Source organism: Littorina saxatilis, linkage group LG15 (genome assembly GCF_037325665.1).
Source record: "Littorina saxatilis isolate snail1 linkage group LG15, US_GU_Lsax_2.0, whole genome shotgun sequence".
Lineage (NCBI taxonomy): Eukaryota > Metazoa > Mollusca > Gastropoda > Littorinimorpha > Littorinidae > Littorina > Littorina saxatilis.
This window is the reverse complement of record NC_090259.1, coordinates 34,772,745-34,789,496: the sequence shown is the minus strand read 5'-3', so window position 1 is coordinate 34,789,496 and position 16,752 is coordinate 34,772,745. Positions and strand designations below refer to the sequence as shown.

Genomic DNA, 16,752 nt, shown 5'->3' with positions numbered 1-16,752 from the left:
CTGACACACACATGGAAACACAGACAGACAGACAGACACACCCACACACAACACACACACCCACGGTACGTACATACACGCCATGGAGTAAACTGACATTTTTTTCTCCTAAGAGATGACAAAGCAGAATCTAACAGGAGCACGTGTAGGCCTAAAGCTATTTGTCAGAGGGAAAGCAAGGGCATTCACTCTTTCTTAACCCATATCAACCCGACGGAGTTATTTCCGAAAATTGTCTTTTGAAAATATCCTAGTAAGTTATAACGAGAAAACAACTTTGTGAATTGAAGGCACATGCGCCGAAACAAATAAAAAATTTCTTCACGAATAACACACAGGACTGAGACCCCATAAGGGCAGCTCTGTGTCACCAAAACTACCCCAACAAGAGCACTGCATGGATGCAAAACCACAACACACCCCAAGCCGCAAGCCACACCCTCGCTTTCTTTTTTTGCAGTCTGACACCACAAACACTTTAGTTATCCCCCCACCCAGCCCCTCACATTCTCCTCTGTTCTTATATTCCGGCCAACAAAAATCCTCTACACCCTGTCTACACCCAAATCAGCTAGTCTCCTTTCAATGCACCGTTCCAACGTAAAAAAGGCCCACCGACGGTTTTATGAATCAGGTTTGTTCGTTCTATTTGTAGTTCATGGGCCCGCTCGCCACGGCTCAGTGAGAACATTTTCACAAGAGAAGAGAAGTGTCACAAGGTTTCACAAAGTTTTATTTGACTTGTGGCCCATGCCTTTCTGTCGCTGTCTGTCCGTCCGTCCGTCTGTCTCATGAGCATGGGCTGTGAATGTCAAAAAGCACAATGGAAGCTTATGCCATTATCTTCATTAATAAAAAAACTGCTCTGATATGATATATATATATATATATATATATATATATATATATATCTCTCTCTCTCTCTCTCTCTCTCTCTCTCTCTACCATTGGTTAAACATCAGGAAAAATGGCCACACAGAGATGACAGGTGCATTTCTTATCGGCTGACCAGAGAATTATCACGAGGAAGTCTTTACATTACTATCGCGGCATGCAGGTAGAGGTCTACTGCTGCTACAGGTAGTGACTAATTTCAGCGCACAACGGCACAGAGAATCTCACGATGCGAATAAATGTGTCAGCCTGAGGGTCAGAAAGTGTGCTGATTCAACCTTGACAAAATACAGTCACACCCTTCTGCGTTGACAATAAATAAATAAATAAATACATGATGACAGTTCGAGAGATGAAAGGATGGAAGGAAGGATGTGAAGGAATGAAGAAACCCGTTCTTTGCTGTCTGACTGTCTGTCTCTCTCGAGATCATCACTCTCTGTCTCCGTCTCTCTCTGTGTTTCTCTGTCTGTCCATCTGTCTCTCTCTGTCTCTCGCTATCTCTCTCTGTCTGTCTGTCTGTCTCTCCGTCTCTCTCTCTTTTGCTATATCTCTGTGAACGTTGTTGAACGTGTTTTAAGTCTCCATACAACAGGGTTCTCGCATGGTGTAAAGCCGTTTCAAAACCTCTACATACCAGCTGTCACCTTCTCGCCGGTGTTACACTTCGTCACCTCCAAAAACACTTAAACCTGCAGAGCTTGTACTACACAAAATACACAAAACGTCACGGTTCAGTAAAAACAGCTCAACACATGTCTCTCTTAAAACGGCGCCGTCCTTCCCTGTCCCCTTCATAATGATCACAGTGAAGTCACTGATCCAGGATCCCATTCATACCTTCATATTGGTCACAGTGACGTCACTGATTCAGGATCCTATTCATACCTTCATATTGGTCACAGTGACGTCACTGATTCAGAAGGGGTCCTGATTTGGCCTATTATGGCCTGATTTGGACCCGAAAAGCAACAGCTAACTTAAACTAACTGATTCAGAATCCTATTCATACCTGTTGAGGGGGAAAGACCCGCCATTCTGTAGACATAAACAAGCTTAGAAAAGCTCTGGTGGAAAATCGCAAAAACAGGAAGACAAAATAACACGCTTTCACCTTAAGGCAGTTGGAACGTGTCTTTTGCGTTGTTTTTGGTGTTAAAAACTGACATACGATTAAAGAGCAGACATCGGCCTCGAGGAACACCGCAATTTAATGAATATTTTGTCTGCAAAAAAAAGTCAGGATCAACATGACTTGAGAAATAGAGTGCGCCCTGCTGAAAATACGATTTCTTGGTGGTTCGTTCGTTAATCTTGCCGTCTTGATCACTTACATTAGCACCAGAGTGTGCGAAAGGCTCCAAAATGCAGATGAAACACACCAACCTCGCTACTTCAGACGCCATTTTGAGCGATGTCAGTCACCATCTAGTTTTCGATAAAATGCTAACGTTATAAACTCATGAAGTCATAAGATGTTCGAATTTGTTTTCGCAACAATGTTCATCAAGTGGTTTTACAAACAACTGAACCACTGCAATTGGGAAAATGTCTTTATTCGCTGAATAACAATGGCTTCTTTCATACGTTAGATTGGGAAAGCCATTTCTAGCATCATACAGAATTGTTCATAAACCTAAAAATACGCTAATGTCTTTTTCAAAAACTATAGTCTGTTTCAATTACTTTCAGCAATTTTCAATAATGTAAATCGAGAGAACTAGACACTTTGAAAGAAATTTGGTGTACAAAACAGTTTTCCTGATAACGAATCATTGTGTGAACCTTTCTTTACAACTTATTTTTTACATGAAGTGTACGTATTTTTCTTGCAATAGGCGTTGTCTTGAGCGAACACTGTTTTCGTGGCGCACAACCTCTGTTTAAAAAAAGAAAGAAAAAATACACAGCGACCATAATTTCTCTTTATTTGAATGAACTTCAACTTCAAAAGGATAGTTTTAGAGTGCAGATTAAAAAAAAAATCAGTGCATTAAGAATTTGAAAACAATGTTGTATAAATATATACCTACCTTCTGTCTTGGACGCGATGAACCTTGGAGTATTGAACACGTCCTTATCAAGTGTGTGGACGTAAAGAATGTTCGGGACAAACACTACTAACTATACAGTGCATTTACTCTGAATGTTTTATTCCGGGACGAACTCCCAGAAAAGATTTCTTTTGAAGGCGATCAAGATTTATAGTAAGATTTGAATTAACAAACAAAGTGTTTAGAACCTTCTTCATTTTACTGTGATATAGACCTAAATGTAACTAGTTTCAAACACGGTGATAACCATGTAAACTGAGACATAGTCTGTAGATACCACGTGTGCTCAAAATACACAAGTAACAGAATGTTTTCGGTCTGGATTATGAAAAAAACACAAGCTTCATAACTTCACCTTTGACGCGGATAACATAAAGACTGATTTCAGCGAAAACATCTGTAGATTACCATGTGTATATAATCGGTAGATGCAGCGAATAGTTAAAGGCACAGTAAGCCTCCCGTAAACCATCACAGATACTGTCAGGCTTTTACACACAGTACAAACACCCTTCAATTTGAACGCTCACCAAACGGGAACATCTTAGGTGCCCTACGTACAGAGCGAGCAATTTTCAAAGAATTAATTTTGCGGAGAGAGTGTCAGAGACAATCGGACCGTGGTGCGTTTTGGCGCTAGACCTAACTTTTAAAATCTTAATAATAAATTGACAGCTTGTTACACAAACATTCTGAAATCATAAAAGAATTCTTTTTTCATCAAGACAAGATCAGTACAATTCGAAGTTTTGAAAGTTTGAAAAAAGAAAAGCCCGGAAGCAGGGTCACGCAAGGTCGTGGTTCTTGTAGCAGACGACGGTTTATACCTATCGCCAGTTCCTCTGAACAGTCAAAAGCCATCGCTAGAGTTCTTGTGAACCACAGTCGTTTGTTTCGTGCATAGTCAGAGGTACTTAATAACGTGCTACTGCAGATAAGCTCACATCGAGTCGCATTCAAAGTACTAACTGACGACTACATTGTGAAAAAGGGAAACTTGATCACAGGGGTAAGATAAACCACGCAAAGATACATTCTTTGAAAATTGCTCGCTCTTTACGGAGGGCACCCAGGATATTCCCGTTTGGTGAGCGTTCAAATGGAAGGGTGTTTGTACTGTGTGTAAAAGCCTGACAGTATCTGTGATGGTTTACGGGAGGCTTACTGTGCCTTTAACAACTTATTCCTATAAACCGATACATTCTTTCGACCGACAATGCGTCACACATGGATATAATCGGCAGAAGCACTCTCCAATAATAATTAAAAACAAAACAATCTGCAATCAATACAAGCAACGTGCTCATATACTCGCAGTCACAGCTGCCCACAGAATAAATCATGCCTGAGTGACCCGATGGTTAGTTATTGCCATAGCAACCGCCAAGTGTGCTAATCGCTGGCAGACCAAAACAAGTGCATGTCGCTTGGCTTGATGAAATGAACAATATTACAGAGCTCTGCTCAGTGTAATCGACTCTGTCGTTGATCGGTTTAAACCTGTCCTTAACTGGACGAAGTCGACTACGCGAAGTATACTTCGCGAAGCTAGCCACACGAAGCTTTAGCACTGAGTTTTCGGTAAAAAGTCTTCGCGAAGTCGAGTTCGGACTCAATCAAGGGCCGTTATAAAAGGCACAATCAGTTTCGTGTCAACAGTGTGGTTCATCAACCCAGATCTGGACAGGATTATACATTGGATAAGACCATCCCTCCATTATTTTGGTCACATACCTCGAATTAACCGCTTGGGCGATCTCAGTGAACAGTTGAAATACTTTGATGATTTACTTGGGTAAAAGTAACCAGTGGCTTTTTTCTTCTTCTTTTTGTGTGAAATTAAGTCATTAACAAATTCCAACTAACCACAGCAAGCAGACAGTGTGTTTGCTATTTCTTATGTGACCAATTTCATATTCCATGTAAAAGCCTGGCAAGATCTTAGATGGTGAGCCGAACAGTGTTCACGAGAAAGGCATACTGTCTAAAAGATCAACACTAACAAAACACAACAAAACAGCCAACACCGAGACTACATGTACTAAGGCTTTGCTAGCCTAAACCCGGAGACTGAAACAGGTCCAGCACGTCTCCGCGAAACATGCGATCGTAGTGCCTAGTTAACCTATTTTCTTCAATTGTAACTACATTATCAGAGAAAACATGGCATATCTATAAATTGTTTGATGCAGGAAATGTCTATACATATACATAAAAGAGAGTGTCTGTCTGTCTGTGTGTGTGTGTGTCTGTGGTCGCCATACCTCTGAGATGGCAAGAGGCAGGAACAAGATAGTGTGCACGTACACTCCCTAGGTGCCACAGATGTGCACCTGGGTTTTAGTTTCTTCATTCATTGTTTCCTTTCTCAGATTATGGACCTCCCATTTATTGAATACAGCCTATATGGTGCAAGACCAGTTCAGTGCCTACTGTTCACCTGTAGCTAGCACATCATGCCAGTGATATTAGAGACTCGCTATTGCTCCTATGAGGGGAAGAAATGAAGAATGAAAAATTAACTGGACAGTTCCGGAAATTTCTAGAAGGTAAGGGAGATAACTCTTTTTTGTCTGTGGTCGTCATACCTCTGAGATGGCAAGAGGCAGGAACAAGATGGTGTGCACGTACACTCCCTAGGTGCCGCAGATGTGCACCTGGGTTTTAGTTTCTTGATTCATTGTTTCCTTTCTCAGATTATGGACCTCCCATTTATTGAATACAGCCTATATGGTGCAAGACCAGTTCAGTGCCTACTGTTCACCTGTAGCAAGCACATCATGCCAGTGATATTAGAGACTTGCTATTGCTCCTATGAGGGGAAGAAATGAAGAATGAAAAATTAACTGGACAGTTCCGGAAATTTCTAGAAGGTAAGGGAGATAACTGTTCACCTGTAGCAAGCACATCATGCCAGTGATATTAGAGACTTGCTATTGCTCCTATGAGGGGAAGAAATGAAGAATGAAAAATTAACTGGACAGTTCCGAAAATTTCTGGAAGGTAAGGGAGATAACTCTTTTTTGTCTGTGGTCGCCATACCTCTGAGATGGCAAGAGGCAGGAACAAGATAGTGTGCACGTACACTCCCTAGGTGCCGCAGATGTGCACCTGGGTTTTAGTTTCTTGATTCATTGTTTCCTTTCTCAGATTATGGACCTCCCATTTATTGAATACAGCCTATATGGTGCAAGACCAGTTCAGTGCCTACTGTTCACCTGTAGCAAGCACATCATGCCAGTGATATATAGCGAGCGTCTTAAATTGCTACAGGGCTCCGCTTACTCCCGGGCGAAGCCGGGCTTAACTGCTAGTTAAAGAATAAGTAAGAACGGGCTGCCGGTGGAACAGTGTATCAAGTACAAAGTCGCTTGTCTGTGTTTCAAGGTCTTCTCAGGAAGTGCCCCTCAGTACCTTTCTGAACTCCTGCACATATACACCCCATCACGCACACTCAGATCATCTGCTGACACCAGGGCCCGTATGCATGAACTGGAAGTCAGAAACACTGGAAGTAGAGGGCTCTTTTGAAAGTGGGAACTCCCGAAGTTAACTTTCTAACTGTTCCCTATGCATGAACGCCGTAGTGCTGACCTCGAGAGTATTCGGTCAAGGTCGCGAAAATTGGGGGAATCCCAACTAGTACATGCGTTTGTTGACGGTAAGCTTGGCGACCAGAAGAAACAAGTCTCATCGCGAGTTCAAAAGGGCGAACGTTGAGCGCGCTGTAGTACTAACAGCGTTATTGCTGTTGTTTTTTGAATGGTTAAACGAAAGGGTCGGTTCAAACCTGTGATGATTGTCTTGGAATCGAATGACTGCCTAGCTATGACAATGACTTTGTCGACCTGAATGTTAGGGAGAAAAATAAATGATTATGTTGAACTTTTTTTCTCCTTTAAAAAAAAAAACTCAGTTGCATGCAGGCAGCTTTTTTGACTCTCTTTTTTTTGTTTCTTTGTTGTTGTTTTTTTTGTTATCGGGGAGCATCCGTCTTTATTGATCTTTTTTTCTGTTCTTTTTTCCTGCTTTTTATATTAATGTACAGTTGAAAGTCAAGATTGGATTTTTTGTGAAAGAATAGAAAAGTTTCTTTACGCAATTAAAAAAAAATGAACACAGAGACAAAAACCGGTTGTTGCAGCCTGAATGCAATTGAGGCCTATAAAGAAAAAGATTAATAAAAAAAAAATTAAAACAAAATTTTGCTCCCAGCGGCACTTGAACCCAGAGCGGCAGATCGAAATTCCGAATCCGTAACCACTGCACCATGCAACTCGTGTGAAAAATGCGTGATGAAAAGATGTAATATGAGTTATTTATGGCATTCCGTTTGTCAAATAGTTATTTGGATACTTTTTCATGTTTTTTTTCACCAGTTTTAGCTAAATAATCATTATTTAGAAGCTCATGTGCTAAATAAGTAATTGTTTATAAACAATGTAAAAAAATTCTAAATAATTTTTTGTTTACGTAAACCATTCATTGTTTACCTAAACAATTCATTGTTTACGTAAATAATTCATTGTTTACGTAAATAATTCATTGTTTACGTAAATAATGTATTGTTTACACAAATAATCACTTATTTCACAAAATAATATTTTTTGGGTGGATAAAGTGAGCAGTTGCTAAATAAATCATTGTTTACCTATATAATGCATTATTTAGCAGATTCGCTAAATAATGAAAACTGCTTTCCCTAAACAATTCATTGTTTAGGGAAAGGAGTTTTCATTATTTAGGGGAATCAAGAATTGACTTCTAAGCTTCATTTTTTTTTCTTTGTGTGTATACTATAATTCAATACAAGGTATCTCCAAACATTATTTATCAGAAAAATAATGGAAAATGTGTTGGCTAAACAATTCATTGTTTACGTAAATAATTCATTGTTTACGTAAATAATGATTTATTTAGCAACATTGCTGATTGTTTACAAACAATGTAAAATACGTCTAAATAATATAATGTTTACGTAAACAATAATCATTATTTACGTAAACAATGAATTATTTACGTAAACAATTAATTGTTTAGGTAAATAATGAATGGTTTACGTAAACAAAAAATTATTTAGAATTGTTTTACATTGTTTATAAACAATTACTTATTTAGCACATAAGCTTCTAAATAATGATTATTTAGCTAAAACTGGTGAAAAAAACATGAAAAAGTATCCAAATAATTATTTGACAAATGGAATGCCATAGTTATTCAGTCGTGATGGTTTGAAAGCTCGCCACCTTCGCCGAAGGTCGAGAAAATTGGGTGAATCCCAATTAGTGCGCATGCGTTTGTAAACGGTAGGCTTGGTGACCAGAGGAAACAAATCTCATCGCGAGTTCGCAAATGGGCGAACGTTGATCGCGCTGTAGCTTTTACTATAGTTGTTGCTTCTGCCTGGTTGAACGAAAGGGTCGGTTCAAAGCTGTGATGATTGTCTTGAAATTGAATGACTGTCTATAATAATGATTTTATTGACCAGAATGTTGGGGAAAATAAAACATTTTTTGTTTATGTGGTAGCGAAGTCGGTTATGTTAAACCTCTTCTTTTTTTAATGATTGTGTATCAGTAAAACTGTTTTGGGCAAAATAGGTTGGTTAGAGCGAACGTTTGGGTTACTGGTAAATTTGAAAAGGCAGAAATCAATCAGTGTTTGGGGAATCAAGATATAAGGTGTAGTGAAAAGAAGATAAGTTCAGTGACTTTCATATTAATTGGGAAAATGTGTGTCCGATTTTGTTACAAAAGATAAATTGTTGTACTTTGGTATTTGTAAATTTTGTTTGTCCTCGTTAATTGTGAACAGGATGTATGTTTATATAAAGTTGAAAGTCAAGATTGGATTTGTTTAGCCTCCGCGCGTGTGTGCATGTGTGTTAGACATAGACATAGAACACTGTATTATCTCAATTACGAGAAACTCGGGTGTGGTGAATCATAATAAACAACATAAAACGTAAGAACATCAATAAAATATCGAGGCACAAATATTCAGCTCATAATAGTGTGTGGTAAGGGGGGATGGTGGAGGGTGCACACACACACACACCGTCGAACACACACACACATGCACGCACACTCACACACACACACACACACACGCGCACGCAAACAAACGCACAATTATACCCGCACGCACGCACACACAGGCAGGCAGGCAAAAATACATACAAACACATACACACACGCGCGCACACACACACACACACCCCTCCCCCCCACACATACATGTGCGCGCGTGCACGCAAACAAACGAATGAATAAACAGACGCACAATTACACATGCACGCACGCACACACACACACCCACACACAAACACACACACACACACTCTCTCTCTCTCTCACACACACACACACACACACACACACACACACACACACACACACACACACACACACACACACACACACACACACACTCTCTCACACACACACACACACACACACACGCACACGCACACTCTCACACGCACACTCTCACACAAACACACACGCACACTCACACATACACACAACAACGCCCATGCACATAGAAACACAGGGGATGAAAGAGTGGTGGCCAGTGACCCAGAACGAACAAAAGTCAAAGCTGGGTGGTTTGTATTCAGGGAAATTTGCACGAAATGCACGCACGAGATACGCCTTTTCCTTTTATTTTCTCTGTTTGGGACTTTCATTTGCGTTAGCTCGGTTTGATATGAAAAACCGAAGAAAAGTCCTGAACCTTTTGCACTGAGAAACTTTGGAAGTAGCGTTTGTACTCCTGGGTCTCGCTGTAGTACAATTACCCTCACTTACTTCCTAGTTTGCTTCCAAAGTAAGCTCTTTTTTCGTCCCATGCATGCGAAAGTGAGGATGTACTTCCGATGTCGCTCAAAACTTTGGGAGTAGTCGCAAACTACCCTCAGTTACTTTCTCGCTTTGCTTCGAAGTAAGCCTTTCTTCCGGCCCATGCATACGAAAGTGAGGCAAGTACTTCCGATGTCACTCAAAACTTCGGGAGTTGTCGCGTACTTCCCCCACAAGCATACGGGCCCTGGCTATTAAAAGTTGAGCGCTTCAACAGGAAGCTGCACGGAGCAAGAACCTTCTGTTGTGCTGCACCACCACTCTGGAACTCTCTTCGTTTCTCTGTCAGACACTGCACCTCTCTCAGCTCTTTCAAACAACAGTTGAAAACATTCTTTTTCACACAATATTACACCAACCCGGCCTAATGCCTTTTCCATTCTATTTCTGCACATACTCCTCTCCCACAAAGTTGCCATGATTGTTGAAAGTGTTCGCTGGGCATGTGTGTATATATAGTGTGTATGGCATATATGAATATTGTGTGAACAGTACATGTGATGATTTTTGTCCGTATGGTTAATTGTTTTATGTAGGTCGTACATTTAATTGTTCTTTTCTGTATATGTTCTTTTGTAAAGGGCCTAGAGCCATAAGTTAGGCACTTAAACATGTCCAGTTATTATTATTATTATTATTATGAAATCATGTTTGGATCGATTACTACAATTTTAATTTTAAATATAAATTTGAGATTTTTACTGACCAAACTCATCAATTAATTTTTAAGATTCCACGGCAGTCTGGATAGGCTCACATAAAAATTGTAATATTAAATTTATGCCGGAACTTAGGCTCAGTTGGAACCCTGTAACATTTAAGTTCTTGGTATTGTTTTTTCAGTCAACTTAGATGACATTATGCCCCTTAATTATGAACATAAATTGGTAGAAATTGAGAATTTGTTCAGGTCCTGGTCCAGAAGAAATTTAACGTACCCCCTTTGGAAAAATAACAGTTATTAAGAGTTTGGCGCTGTCTAAGTTAACTCATCTGTTTATGAGTTTACAAGACCCGGATGATAAGTTTTTGTTATTTTTTTCATTTCTATGGAAATACATAACATTCACAAGAGAGGAGGTGAGTTTGGAAACATATTGATGCAACGAGTTCAGAATCCTTTCTGGAGAGATGTTTCAAACATTATAAGCATTTTGCATGCAAATGTGTCCCCATCTCCTTGAGTGATTTTGCTTCAGAGCGTCTGTATTATAATGTACATATTTGCATAGATCTTCTTCTTCTTCTTCTTGTCGATCACTCAGATGGAAACGCCGGTTCTCCGCGCAAATGTTGCCGTGCGCTGTAGGTCGTCCAGACTGCCATAGAGCTTCCCTTGCACCGTGGTCGCCTCCGCCCAGATCTGGCTCCTGAGGCCATCGTGTAGTGGGCAAGTCTGCAGCAGGTGTTCCGTTGTCATGCTTCTTGTTTGACAAGGGCACTGGTCTGACTGGCCAATTCTGAACTTGGTGAAAAGGTGGTGGTTCATTCGGTTGTGGCCTGTCCGCAGCCTAAATATGAGGACCTGCTCAGACCTTGTGAGCAGGTGAAAGGCGTCGTTTTTGTTGTAGTGTGGGTGCTGCTGCAACCACTTTTTGTGTTGCTTGGTCTTGATGATGTCTTGGCTTCTTTGAAGGTGGTTGATCTGTCATTCTGGTCCTTCGTAGTGGACTCCTTTGCCAGAGTATCTGCGGCTTCGTTGCCTAGTATGTTGCAGTGAAAGGGGACCCATTGCAGCACGACTGTGTGGGCTCTGCACAGGGAGGTCAAGGCGGATGACAGGTCATTCAGTTCTTTGTCTCTGGCAGTGTCTAAGGCCTGCAGGACTGACTTTGCGTCGCTGAAGAACACAACGTTGTTGGAGGAGAGTGGACTGTGCTCAATGTTAAACAAAGGTTTTTGATCGAAAAGTATAATGCTAGTGTAAATAATTATTATGGTAAATTTGCAAAGGATTGGTGTTTATATAGACACTTTTTTCATTGATGCCATAGGATAATTGTATTGATTGATTTTGTATGAACATTTTTTAATGTGATACCCCCTGTTCCATTTATTCATAACATGTTATACAGTACTTTTATGCCTATATAAATCAAACCCCATGTATACTTGGAGGCTAAAGTGTGACCACCGTCCCCACCTACCCCCCCCCCCCCCCCCACCTCAGTTACCCCCCCCCCCCATGTCTTTTCAACAACCCACCCTACTGTCAATGTATGTGTCTTGTCTAGGTATGTGCGTGTGTATGCGCTAAGACAATCATATCTTATGTTGATAAATTCTGTGTATACTGTATGTTATGTTGTGTTTATGTGTATATAAAAGAATTTTTTAAAAATTAAAAAAAAGAAGAAAAAGATTCCAAGCTGAAATGCAATTCAAAAGTCCTGGCTTCGTCGAAGATTGCTTGACCAAAATTTCAAGTAATTTGATCAAAAAATGAGGGCGTGACCGGGATGCCTCAAATTTTTAGTAAACACCATGACGTCATCAAAGATATTTATGGAAAAATAGAACACAAATTGAGGGGATATCATTTGGAAGAATTTGTATGTAAAGTTTCAATAAATATTTGTTCTGTGGTTTTCTCGGAATCGCTCTACACACTCACCCACACCAACAAATACACACACACACACACACACACACACACACACACACACACACACACACACACACACATTCTGTCATGATCGAATTCATTTCGCGGGTGTCTAGTACGTAGACGTTACACACCCTTTCCCAGTGGGTATCAAAAATATTGGTCCAAATTAGTGGGCCATGAAAAGTGTGAGGGACACCTACACCGAAATGTTTCCTCAGTGGACACAGCAGCGAGCCAAACCGAGTATTATTTGGTAACCTAATTAACTTAACTGGAGTCTACCCCTTCTAAAAGTAATAGTAGTTTTTGATTGCATTTTCCCTGTATACATTCAAGGGGTGATAGGACCAGAAACAAGAGCACAAAATAGGGCCTAAACACCTAATTTCTGTGATATAATAATTGTATTTTCAAAACATAATTGAAATGTTCTGCACGTTACGAAAGGTAGAATTCGGATAGAGTGACCGAAAGAACATTGTGATTGAATGGATGAATGTCATTTGATTGAACGCCCCACAATATTAAATCAGAAAAAAGATGATATACGTTTGAATGTCAAATGTTCAGCCCAGCAAATACATCAAAAAGTGAATTATAGCACATACAGACGCAAGAGCCACTTATATCTCCAAAACGTGGAGACTGCAAACAAAGAGTGGAGAGGGACAGGTGTTTGTCGAGCGCTTGGAGCTGTTGTCGAGATTTGCGCAAGAAAAACACCGGGTATGTGATCCGATGCAGGGACAGACCCTGCTTGTCATGCAATCGCTGCGACCACAACCGACTGTGTCAGTACATGTACTCAGTAGCATTCAAGGACGGGTTTGACTCAAGCAACAAACGAAACAAACACATCTCATGGCTAATATATCCTCGTTTAAAGAAATCAGATCCGTACACAGTATCGTCGATTTTTCCCTCTCCCTGTCAGTCCCGCTTTCATCACCACTGATGACTAGAAAATCTACGGACCGATCGTTTTAAAGAAATAATGAGAAAAAAACACAGACAGGCAGACAGACAGACAGACAGACAGACAGACAGACAGAGACACACACACACACACACACACACACACACACACACACACACACACGCTAACACTAACACACACACACACACAAATAAAATTCCAAGAAAATCCACCATACCGCGTACTTTTGACAGATGGGTTGCGACGCACGACGAAATAGTACTTCCAAAACTGAAAAGTAAACACCACAACAACATCCACCAACACAATTTCGAATTACAAAGATAAGTGGTCAGAATAGTAAACGGTTGACTGACTTTGGCCAAGCGAGCTACATCTCAGTCTTCTTCTTCTTAGTGATAGGTAGCCAACATCAGCATGGTGATGAATCTAATTAATATAACAACTCACAGACTGATCAACCTACCGTTACGCGCCATTAATATAACAACTAACAGACAGGTCCGACTGGTCATCAGTCATCTGACTATTGAGTAGAACAAACAATAGTGACCCCTTTTATCGTCACGGGCTCTCACCACATCGACTGAAACCAACCCGTGTTCTGCTGGGTATTTGATACGGCCAGAAGACACGCTGCGTTACAGATTCGCAATGTGTCACCGCCGCTGATAACGGGTGGGGAACTGTTCCCTCGAGTTTAGGTTCGGATCGACTTTCGTTGCAGCTGGGAGGAGTCATGCAGTTGTTCTATACTACGCGTCATCATAACTAGGCAGATGCGTTAGAGTGCAGATCTTTGTGATGAGACCGTTTATTGTAAAACCAGTTATATGACTACAAAGGCTATCCATTTCCCTACCCTATTCAGCAAAAAGATTGGTTTTACATAAGGTAGTGTCTGGACAGCCTACAACACAGGCACCCCCCAAAATGAAATTCACAAAAACAACGTTCCAGACTTAAAATCGACCGAAAAAACTCATACGAGCTAAAAAGGGAAACACATTTTGCATGTCATGAAAAAGAACAATTAATTTCAAGACTCGCTCAATCTTTTTAAGACCTGATTTTCTCCGATTTCCAGGGGTGTGAAAAGGGGCTTAATTTTAACTTTAGCCCAGCCATTATGCATTTCTGTGACGCCAGGTACTGACAGACAGGTCCGACTGATCAGCCTACCGTTACGCACCATTAATATAACAACTCACAGACTGATCAACCTACCATTACGCACCATTAATAAAACAACTCACAGATTGATCAACCTACCGTTACGCACCATTAATAAAACTCGCAAACTGATCAACCTACCGTTACGCACCATTAATATAACAACTCACAGACTGATCAATCTACCATTACGCACCATTAATATAACAACTCACAGACTGATCAACCTACCGTTACGCGCAATTAATATAACAACTCACAGACTGATCAACCTACCATTACGCACCATTAATATAACAACTCACAGACTGATCAACCTACCGTTACGCGCAATTAATATAACAACTCACAGACTGATCAACCTACCGTTACGCGCCATTAATATAACAACTAACAGACAGGTCCGACTGGTCAGCCTACAGTTACGCGCCATTAATATAACAACTAACAGACAGATCCGACTGATCAACCTACTGTTACGCGCCATTAATATAACAACTAACAGACGGGTCCGACTGATCAGCCTACCAATACGCGCCATTAATATAACAACTAACAGACAGGTCCGACTGATCAGCCTACCGTTATGCGCCATTAATATAACAACTAACAGACAGGTCCGACTGATCAGCCTACCAATACGCGCCATTAATATAACAACTAACAGACAGGTCCGACTGATCAGCCTACCGTTGGGCGCCATTAATATAACAACTAACAGACAGGTCCGACTGATCAGCCTACCAATACGCGCCATTAATATAACAACTAACAGACAGGTCCGACTGATCAGCCTACCAATACGCGCCATTAATATAACAACTAACAGACAGGTTCGACTGATCAACCTACCATTACGCGCCATTAATATAAGAACTAACAGACAGGTCCGACTGATCAGCCTACCGTTACGCGCCATTAATATAACAACTAACAGACTGATCAACCTACCGTTACGCGCCATTAATATAACAACTCACAGACAGGTCCGACTGATCAGCCTACCGTTACGCGCCATTAATATAACAACTAACAGACAGGTCCGACTGATCAGCCTACCAATACGCGCCATTAATATAACAACTAACAGACAGGTCCGACTGATCAGCCTACCAATATGCGCCATTAATATAACAACTAACAGACAGGTTCGACTGATCAACCTACCAATACGCGCCATTAATATAACAACTAACAGACAGGTTCGACTGATCAGCCTACCGTTAGGCGCCATTAATATAACAACTAACAGACAGGTTCGACTGATCAACCTACCATTACGCGCCATTAATATAACAACTAACAGACAGGTCCGACTGATCAGCCTACCGTTACGCGCCATTAATATAACAACTAACAGACTGATCAACCTACCGTTATGCGCCATTAATATAACAACTCACAGACAGGTCCGACTGATCAGCCTACCGTTACGCGCCATTAATATAACAACTAACAGACAGGTCCGACTGATCAGCCTACCAATACGCGCCATTAATATAACAACTAACAGACAGGTCCAACTGATCAGCACCATTAATATAACAACTCACAGACTGATCAACCTACCATTACGCGCAATTAATATAACAACTCACAGACTGATCAACCTACCATTACGCGCCATTAATATAACAACTAACAGACAGGTCCGACTGGTCAGCCTACAGTTACGCGCCATTAATATAACAACTAACAGACAGATCCGACTGATCAACCTACCGTTACGCGCCATTAATATAACAACTAACAGACGGGTCCGACTGATCAGCCTACCAATACGCGCCATTAATATAACAACTAACAGACAGGTCCGACTGATCAGCCCACCGTTAGGCGCCATTAATATAACAACTAACAGACTGATCAACCTACCGTTACGCGCCATTAATATAACAACTCACAGACAGGTCCGACTGATCAGCCTACCGTTACGCGCCATTAATATAACAACTCACAGAATGATCAACCTACCGTTACGCGCCATTAATATAAAAACTCACAGACTGATCAACCTACCGTTACGTGCCATTTTTATAATAACTGACAGACAGGTCCAACTGATCAACCTACCGTTACGCACCATTAATATAACAACTAACAAATATTGACTCCTCCCAGCTAGAACAAAAATCGATCCTAACCTAAACCTGTGGAACATTTAAATACCACCTGAGCCGACGCTTACAGCTCGGCATGGGAATGGAGAAGTGGATAAACAGGTTC

General features: G+C 40.8%; 1 protein-coding gene across 1 annotated transcript in view; it reads right to left on the bottom strand.

The window, feature by feature from the left end:
- Positions 1 to 13,981, bottom strand: part of LOC138949151 (uncharacterized) — a 65,384-nt gene extending 51,403 nt beyond the window's left edge. The window contains exons 1-2 of the mRNA XM_070320914.1: positions 13,932 to 13,981; positions 13,571 to 13,623 (exon numbers count right to left, since the gene is read on the bottom strand). The gene's annotated coding sequence lies outside the window, so the exon portion shown is untranslated. The remainder of the gene's footprint in view (positions 1 to 13,570; positions 13,624 to 13,931) is intronic.
- Between the last annotated feature and the right edge of the window lie 2,771 nt (positions 13,982 to 16,752).